Below are 9,467 nucleotides of genomic sequence, written 5' to 3' on the forward strand. Positions count from 1 at the left end.
AGGGCTGTGGGAGTTCCATCCCATAACACTGCAGGCGTGCAGATGGAAGTCCTGCCTCGGACTTCTGGGGTGAGCAGTGAAACGATCAGGTTGTATCTGAGAGCAGTGAGATAGGATTTTTAGTGGTGTCCTCTGTGGAGAAGTGCAGTGAGGTGTCGGTCCTTCTTCTACAGTGCTAACTTCATACCAAATTTGGGGAGGCATCTAGACGTGCTTATAAATGTTCATCTTCTGGTATTACAGACTTTAATTTTTTTCTTGTATTCTTTTATTCAGCTTCTGGGAACATGTGAGGAGACAAGGTGCAGCTGAAGGACCAAGATGCTGGTCCTGCGCTGGGGTGGGAATGTCAGCCCTGTCTGGCAGAGCCGGGCACATCCTCCTTGTGCTCTTTACTGGAGGGGTTTTGGCTACAGGATTGCTCACGGTGAATGCTGCGCCCGGGAGAGACGTGTTTTGTATGATTCTACTCTGCTAGGACACGCAGGTCCTACAGTGTAATGCTAAAACGTAGTTTTCTGGAAAAGTCCATGATGTTCATATCAGCCTTTGAGGAAACAAGCTCAAATCCAGCTCAGGGAAGAGCACGTGGCAGCCAGAGCTTGTGATATCTGCCAGGTGTTTCCTCTGTCGCCAGCGTGGGGAAGGTGATCACCAGCACCAAAACCATTGTCAAAATTGGCGTGAAAGCTGGCGTTTCAACTTTCCTGGTTTGAAACACGTGCCGTACGCTGAGGAGCGCGTTCAGGGTCCCGTCGGAAGAGAACAGCTCGGGGAAGCGCTGTGCCTTTTCTCCCTGTAGTTATTTGGCACCAACGCTATCGTTACATCTTTGCTAAAAGCAAATATTTTCCTGTTGCTGGATCTTCATACGCATTAGATGGGTCGTGGTTTTTATGCCTGGCTGTCCACACTAAACCTCTTATTTACTTATTTATTTACTTGAACCTGCCGTTGGAAGAAAAATGGAGGCATGTTAAATATGCTGCTGTCCTCCAGCTGAGGGGAGTGCTAACTTGGCTGGAATTCCAAACAGGTCCTCCTGCAGTCAGGTCCTCAGAGGGGCTCCTTGCTCTGAGGACGGATGTAATCTGCTTGGCTGTGATGACAAAGAAATAAGGTCTCTTGGAGTCGTGTTAAGCAGAAATTTGAGAGATCAAATTCAGTGTCTTGCTCCGTGATAGGTTTTTTTTTTTCATGAGCTCGGACAGTTCATTTGAGATTCTGCTTACGTCTGTTCTTTATCTGTAAAAGGCTGGTAATTGCACATCTGTTAATTTGGAGGAGCGTTTTGAAGATAAAGCGGGTTTGAGATCCTGTGGATCATACCGGCGTGCAGCTAAAATATTAAATATCTGCTGAAAGGAACTGCGGGTTCTGGGGTTTCTGATCCAAGAAGGAAAATGCTGAGTAAACTCATTAGCTGTGATAGTTGTTTCTGTGGTATAAGCGTGAGCAGGATTTAGACCTCTCTCTTAATTTCACTGGGAGAAAAATGCAACAGCAGGTCTTACCAGCTAAAGCTGGGATTTTGAGTTCCAGTTGATTGCTGTCTCATTAGGAATCCAGATTGCTGGAGATGTTGGTTCATCATTCACACCAGGAAGAAGTCTTGGTTTTATTGGGATGGAGGTCGTTGGGGTTTTTTTCGTATTTTCACTGCACTGATAGTTCAGAAAAGTTTGTTTTCAGTATACAGATGTTTGGGGAAGGGAACTAAACTGACCACTGGAAATGCCTGTCTGTTCTCCTAAGGATGGGGATTATGAACTGGTCTCCTGTGGCGTGTGCGAGCTGTGGAATCACTTGCCTAATAAAGATGTTCCCAGTAGGTGCAGAACTCTGCCCTGGTGAAATTATCATGCAGCCTGTACAGTGAGGAAATAAATGAGGGGCTGGGAGACCGTGATGTATGATACCCTAAATGGCTGCATTTTGTTCATATTTGAAAGGCAGTTTAGCTTGTCGTCATTACTGATGATTTGTGCTTTTATAGCCCTTTTTTTTTGCATTTCAGAAATCCTTTGTGCCCATCTGAATAATAAATCACCATGTTTGATTTGTTCAGTAAGAGCAAATGGGAAATTGCATTCTTATTAAGATGTCTTGCGGAACTGTAAGTGCAGGTGAAATTTTTTAAAGGAGTATCGTGCCAACTTCGTTAATATTTTGCTTTATCTTGTTTATTTTATTACCTTTTCATCTCCAGCTGCTTTGTAGCAAAGGGAGAGATACTGCCCTGTTTAAAAATAAAAAATAGAAAGTCAGATCGTACTTCTGGTTGCCTTCAAACAAATGGTTTCAGATGGAAACACCTAATGAAGACTGGGATGAGCGTGAATTCCATCTCAGGATTCAAGTTACGGACCAAAAGAAAGGCAAACGTAACAGATAACGGGGAAACTTTCATCTGCTTCGCGTTTGCTCTTTGGTGGAATAATGTATTATTTATACAACATTGATTTCATGAGAGGGAGGATTCAATGCGGCTGCTCCGTCAAACTGGAGAACTGTTAAATGGTGTGAGGTGACGTAAGCTCCCAGACCCTCAGCAAGGTTTTCTGGGTTGCAATATTGAACTATTTCAAATTTGAATATAGCGTTAAAATACAGGCTTTTATGTGCTTTTACGTGTTGCTTTGAAGTTGGAAGCCCCGCCAGCAGCCTGGTGCTAATGCATTATGCTCAACAGGAAAAACCAAGCTAAACTAAAATGTAAGAAGCAAGTGAAAAATGAAAATCATACAAAATTGTGTGAGAGAGAAAAAAGCCAACAGTGCAAATAGTAACATGTACAACTATACACAAAATATGTATTAACATATACAAAATACATATCTTTTATGTATTAAAATGTACGTGACTCAGTTTTACCTTACGAAAGGAACGTTAGAAGTTATTTTTAAAAGTCTGAAAATCCTAAAAGCATAAAATATTTCAATAAGTCATGTTATGCAGCAGTCACGGTAGTAAATACAGGAGGCCTGATGATGAAGCTAAATGAGTTTACGGTTGACAGCAGAGGCTGAAGGCAGGAGGAGCCCATACCCGTGGTGAGCAGGAGATGGGCCAGCCCTGGCCATCGGGCGACGTTTGTAGGCAGAGGCGGCTCATGGTGGTGGCAAAGGCTGCACTGGAGGATGGGGACTGGCAGGAGATGTGCAGGTTTGATAGGCACGGAAGGTGTGCTTTGGGAAGAGGTGGGGATGCGGTTGAGTAACTTCTCCTGGAAGTCCTGTGCACTTACAGGTCCGAAATATCTGAATACCCAGAAATAATTTACATTTTCTAATGTGCATAATGCTGTGGTGCTTCTTTGATTTGCTTGTAGGAATCTGAAGTAGTACCTTAACATCTGAGTGACTCCACGTCCTTCCCTTTGCTGTACCCTTGCCTCCCCTTCTGCCCAAGCCTTGATGAGGAGCTATTGGATAGGGAGCTGGAATGATTCTTATCTCCAAACCATCTTGTCACAGAATTTGTGCAGTCCCTTGCTCAACCTGCTTTTGCTGCCTTCCTTGGCGACCTCAGTAGCCACAGTTTCCATTACTCACTGCGTTAAAAAAAAAGAAAAAAGATGCCTACATTTAAAGTGCGCTCTCGTATTTTCTTGAAATTCATCTCCTTCAGCTTCAACAGCTGCCTCCTGGTCCTGACAATGTGAAGTTTGTGATAACAGTTGTGCACTCACTTCATCCACCACCTCTGTGCGTTTGAAAACCTCAGGCATATCAATCCCCCCTCTGCCTTCTTGGAAGAATCTGGGACTTTGTGGCCCCGTCTCAGGAGATAGCATCTCCATCAGTTCTCCATCTGAACCATGGAATGGTTCAGGTTGGAAGGGACCTTTTGAGGGTCACCTACTCCAACGCCCTTGCTGTGGGCAGGGACATCTGCAGCTAGATCAAGTTGCTCAAAGCACCATCCAGCCTGACCTTGAATACCTCCTGTGATGGGCCATCCAGCCTGTCCCACTGTCTCACCACCAGCATTGACAAGAATTTCTTCCTTCTATCTAAGCTAGATCTCCCCTTGTTCAGTTTAAAGCCATCACTCCTCATCCTGTCACTACAGGCCCTGGTAGAAGTCTCTCTCCATCTTTCTTAGAAGCCCACTTTAAGTATTGCAAGACCCCAAAAAGGTCTCCCCGGAGCCTTCTCTCCCAGGCTGTCTTTTTGGTTGCCCTTCTTTGTACCTTCTGCAGTGTGTTGTGTTCCCGTCATGGAGGCCGTAGATAGTTATCAAATTCAGTCTTACTCCTCAGTGAGATGATATAAATCGAAGCCTCGACTGAAGGACAGCAGTAACCCCCACTGGAGCTTTATCCGTGAGCTGGTTTTCACGCAGGGTGAGGAGCTGGGGCAACGAGCTGATGAGGTTTGTTTTGATGATAATTTTGTTTCACATCAATTACCAGATGACAGATAAGCTCTGCAGCAACTGGTTAGCTGACTAAGGAGCTTGATCTCGTGAGAAAGCTTCTGGAGACCGAAGGTGATGCTAGTTGGAGGCATAGTGAAGGGTCATGCCCTTTGCTCTTGTCACTGTATTCCACAGGAGCTCTTTTAGTAGAGAGTTTATGATGTGATACTTTTCATAATATTTTAATGAAACAGAGTTGAACTTGAAAATCTCTTTTTTGTTTGTTTTTGTTTTGGTTTTTTGTTAGTTTTTTTAAATGAAAAATTTTTAAATTTAGGTTTTGCTAGAAAAAATCACAAGGTAAAGATTCCCAGCTAGAAAAACCCCAGTAACCAGAAAAAGCAGAATATTTGTACGTGTTAATTTTTCCATTTAATAAGGAACAACAACAAGTTTTAATAATTCACAGGAATGCAGTGAGTATTTCCCTTTTAATTATGCAGATTATCACTTGGCTTGAGTTGTAAACATATTAATTCCTGCCTACCAGGTAATGACTTTGGGTAATGTTTGTACCCCACCTTATGCAGAAATTGCCCCATACGTCCAGTCACTTACAGGAATGGACTTCATCAGGTCTTACCTAAGTAGTTTTTCTAAGGTATTTTTAAGTATTCTGTTTTTTTTTTTAATTTAAATCTTTATATTTGCCTCCTCAACAGATAAGGAGTATTTTTGAGCCGTACCAATAGAAGGTGCTTATCGTTTTCACGACTGATTTTTGTCAAATATCGAATGTGGGTTGAGTGTTTGAGGCTCTGCCATAACTCACTCTTGGTTTATTTTTCTGCTGTGGTTTAAAATATTTTGCCCCAAAAGAAAGTAGGTTTAATGGTATGAAATGCATGGACGTTGTGTCAGAAAATACTTTCCAAGAAACAGTCCTGTTGCATTTAAGTAGGAATTAAACATTGCACTGGCGTTTTGCGACCTAAATACAGGCTCTGGGATTAACCGGGATATTTGAGATCTTGCAGATGTTTTCTTTTTTCCATATTTTTAGTGTATCTAAGTAGTGTTTTATCATATAGAGATGTAGTGCCATATTTGTATTCTCCCATATTTTAATGATAATGGTAGTTCTATTCTTTTTGAATATTGGAAAAGACAGGGAGCGGTAAAGATGCTCATACCTTTGTCATGAAGAAATTGGTTATGTTGATAAACCAAATTGAATAGCCTTTTAGTGGAACATAAAACCCAATAACTTCTCTCAGGAAACTGCACCCTGGCTTCACAGTTAATGTGGATAAACCGTGCGACTGAAATTCGGGACTGCCCTATGCAGCCATCCAGCCACTCCCGCCTGTGTCTTCAGGATTGTTCCTTGCCAAGAAACAAGCTGATCGGCTTCGAAAAAGTTGTTGATAGTCAAACACTATCATGGTTCAAACTTTCCAGGGTTTAGTAGGAAAGAAGCACGTTTGTGGTTTGAGGATGGAGGGTTTTCAACAAATAAGCCTTAAGTGGGATAATTTTGCTGGTGTTGTTTGGTAGTTAGTATTTACTTTTTGAGAATTGCCTAAAAAAGACCCAAAGAAAGCTGCCCTTGGACTGTGATTTGTGTCTGACTCCTCTGCATCCCTTCAGGTTTCTGTGGCAAGATGAAGTGACTTCTTAGCATTCAGCGTGGAGACAAACGTTCCAAACGAAAGCTAATTTTTGTTGAATTTGGCGTGGACTTGGGGACCGGGCAGCTGTGCTCTTGGGCATGAGCTGAATCCATCTTCAGACTTTAATATGTTTTCCCTCTCAGCGGTGGGACTCTTCCACTGAGAACCTCTTGCTCTTTCCTTTCAGTGGTGCTTTCCCTGGTCTCCATTCTGCCAGCTTTCCTAATCCTCAAACTTACCCTTTCAACGTTTACAAGCTCAGTGCTTTTATGCACAGATTTTGTAGTTGTTGGGTTTTTTTCCCACTATTTCAGTGTCTGAGCTGTCTTAGCCTTTGTCCAAGTGCATTAATTCTGACTTCAGCAGGCTGCCCAGGGCAGTGGTGGAGTCCCCATCCCTGGAGGGGTTTCCCAGCCGTGTGGAGGTGCTGCTGAGGGACAGGGGTCGGGCGGACCTGGCAGTGCTGGGTTGATGGCTGGAGTCAATGATCTTAAAGGTCATTTCCAACCAGATGATTCTGTGACCTGAGTTTTTATTTCATGGGCTTAAAGGCAGGAATATTGGCAGTATTTAAATGAGGTGCACAGAGCTGTTCATCCAGAGCCGGATCCGCTGGGGTCGGGCCCCACACAAAGCAGCCAAGAGGGGTTGGGAAGGAGACCCTCCTTCTTCAGTAATGTCTCATGAGTATCTCTGAGGAGAAAAAATGGAACTGGACTCAAACTCAAGTCTGAAAATAACAAGCTGCAGCCCATCTTTGGCCTAGTTACCATCTCCTGAAGGGAGCGGGGTGCTCAGATGGTGCAGGTCCCTCCAACGCTGCTGGATTTATTGAGTTGTGACAACTTGCAATCTGCGGTATAAAAAAACACTAGACATTTTTTTTCTGCCCTCAGCTTTGTTGCCGTATTATAGCCATATGAAGAAGTTTTGTGCACATAAATAAGTGGATTATCATGAAAATTTTAATTAAATGACTGAATAATAACTGAGGATGGCAGGGGAGGCAGCGTTGTTAGGTTAAATCCATTCCATGGAGCTTCTGCTGTGGCCCGTGCACTGGTTTTACTTTTGCATATTCTTTCTTGGTTTTTCTTACATATTTGGAATATATTGCTGCTTTGCCTCAGTTGTGCGCTTTTGAACATACTTCACCTTGGCAGAGAAGTCCTGGGCCTCCAGGGCTGGGGTGGGAGATCCTGGACGAGTCCAGGCGAGGAGCCGAACACCAGAGCACCACAGCCGGAGAGGTTTTTTTTACTTTGGAACACTTTAAGTCACTGATTTTAATCTTCTTTTGGATTTAATTTTAATTGCTTTTTTCAAAGAGAGATTAATTCCCATTTAGGTGTGGGTATGTAATTAAAAAAGATCTCCCGACTTAAGTTGCTTTTGTTAACGACATGCATCGGCTGTACGTACGCGAAAGCAATTACATAGCTGAATATACATCTAATCCTGTTCTTAATGTTTAAGTGTTATTGTGGTAGAAAATGATAAACGACTTCTTATTTGTGAGGGGATTTACTTTTTTCCCTTATGATTTCTGCTAAGGCGATGTTGGAAATTCAATTATAAATCAAAATTTATTTCAGCAGTGGAAAAACAGCACTTAGAAATGCTTTGTCATTACTGGAATATATCGAGTGTGGGGGATATCATAAGGAAGATTATCAAAACATGGTTTGCACTTTAGTCATAGCGAGCTACTCAATACAGGTTTTCCCCTAGAATGCTTTAGGTGGGTTTTGGTGGGCCTGCAAGCACAGAATTAGCTTCATCTGGAACCAGCAGAGCCTTGTGAGCAAATATTCATGGAATCACAGAATGGTTTGGGTCGGAAGGGACCTTAAAAATCATCCAGTTCCAACCCCCTGCCACGGGCAGGGACACCTTCCACCAGAGCAGGGTGCTCCCAGCCCCGTCCAGCCTGGCCCTGAGCACTGCCAGGGATGGGGCATCCACAGCCTCTCTGGGCAGCCTGGGCCAGTGCCTCAGCACCTCACAGGGGAGAATTTCTTCCTAATATCTAAGCTAAGGCATCTCCCGTCTTTCAGTTTGAAGCCATTACCCCTCGCCCTGTGCTTGCTGCTGGGGTAACTCCTGTGGGGGGAGCCCTGTGCGGGCACTGGGGTATCTGGCTGTCTCCACATGGTCCCTGGGTGCAGATGGCCTCTGTCCTTCAGGCGCTGGGGAATCTAGTCCCACATCTTGGCTTTTCCACAGAATGGAAAAGGGAAATGAGATGTCCTGGCTTTAGAATGTTTAGTTTGTTTCTTAGCTTCTAAGTATATGCTGTTGATCTGAAATAAATAGAATAAACTGAATTAAAGAAAACAAAAATCTGCAGAACAAACTCCCGTGTTCCTAACCCGGCTTAATTACTTCACAAAGTCATATGTGCCAATGCGGGCCGACTGCTGCCCTCAGTGCTGAGGTTCAGCTTTCCTAAAACAGGCTTTCCAAATGTTGTCAGCTCAAACCAGTCAGTCCTTTAAGTCATGATGCTCTTCTTGTCTTCTAAATACGTTTTAAAGAGATGGATTCCCACTTGATGATTTTTGAATTCAGCCTTTTTATTCACACAAGGGAACGTTGCTCCTATTGCTTTGTGGTCCCACACGGGCTCTGTTGTGCTCCTGGCAGAGTTTTATGTTTCCTTTTGTGCTGTTGAATGATTGGTCTCAAATCAGGAAAAATAGGTCTGAGTTTGTCCTCAACCCTGATCGTCTCCTTTTGTCCTGCTGGCGCTGGATTTCTGCTGCAGGAAAAGGATAAAGAGCAATTTATCAGCAGCATCCTGTTGAAGCAGATTATGTTGAACTTTTTGGACATCGTTCCAAATAGTAATAAAAAAGGTTTTTAATTAATTTAGTTTTCCACAGTAGAATGTTTGGCTCTTTTCGCTTAGGTCGCATATTACAGATTGATTTCAGATCTTTGAGCTCTGAAGCTCTTCTTGATACTGTACATCATTTAGCAATAGGTTGTCTGAAGCCATCCCCGAAGTATTCTGAGTTACTGTGAGTTCAATAAGAAAGAAAATTCAAATTTAATAATGTTACGGGGAAGAATTGTGCCGTTCTTGGAGACGCAACCCGCATATTAACGTTCGCAGGTTCTGCAGATGAGCCCTTCCCTGTTTCCTTTAATTAAATGCAAAGTGCTAAATAGGTCTGCGTTCCCTAATTGCGTCTCCTTATCCAGTATCGCTGTGGCAGCCTCTCAAAACGCCTGTAGATAGCTTCCCTGTCAGAAGAGATTTCCGTCGGAACTTCTCGGGGTTTATCATCTAAAGTAAATGCTGATGAGTTTTTCCTCCGCTCCTGGCAAGCCTTGCACACGCGTTACAAACCAAACCCAAAGAAGTTACACACAAAGTAAAACTGCCTGTGCAAGAGGCAGCCTATCACCTGTGAGACAGCTGCCTCC

The sequence above is a fragment of the Buceros rhinoceros genome, unplaced genomic scaffold, assembly GCF_000710305.1.
Source record: "Buceros rhinoceros silvestris isolate BGI_N320 unplaced genomic scaffold, ASM71030v1 scaffold886, whole genome shotgun sequence".
Taxonomy (NCBI): Eukaryota; Metazoa; Chordata; class Aves; order Bucerotiformes; family Bucerotidae; genus Buceros; species Buceros rhinoceros.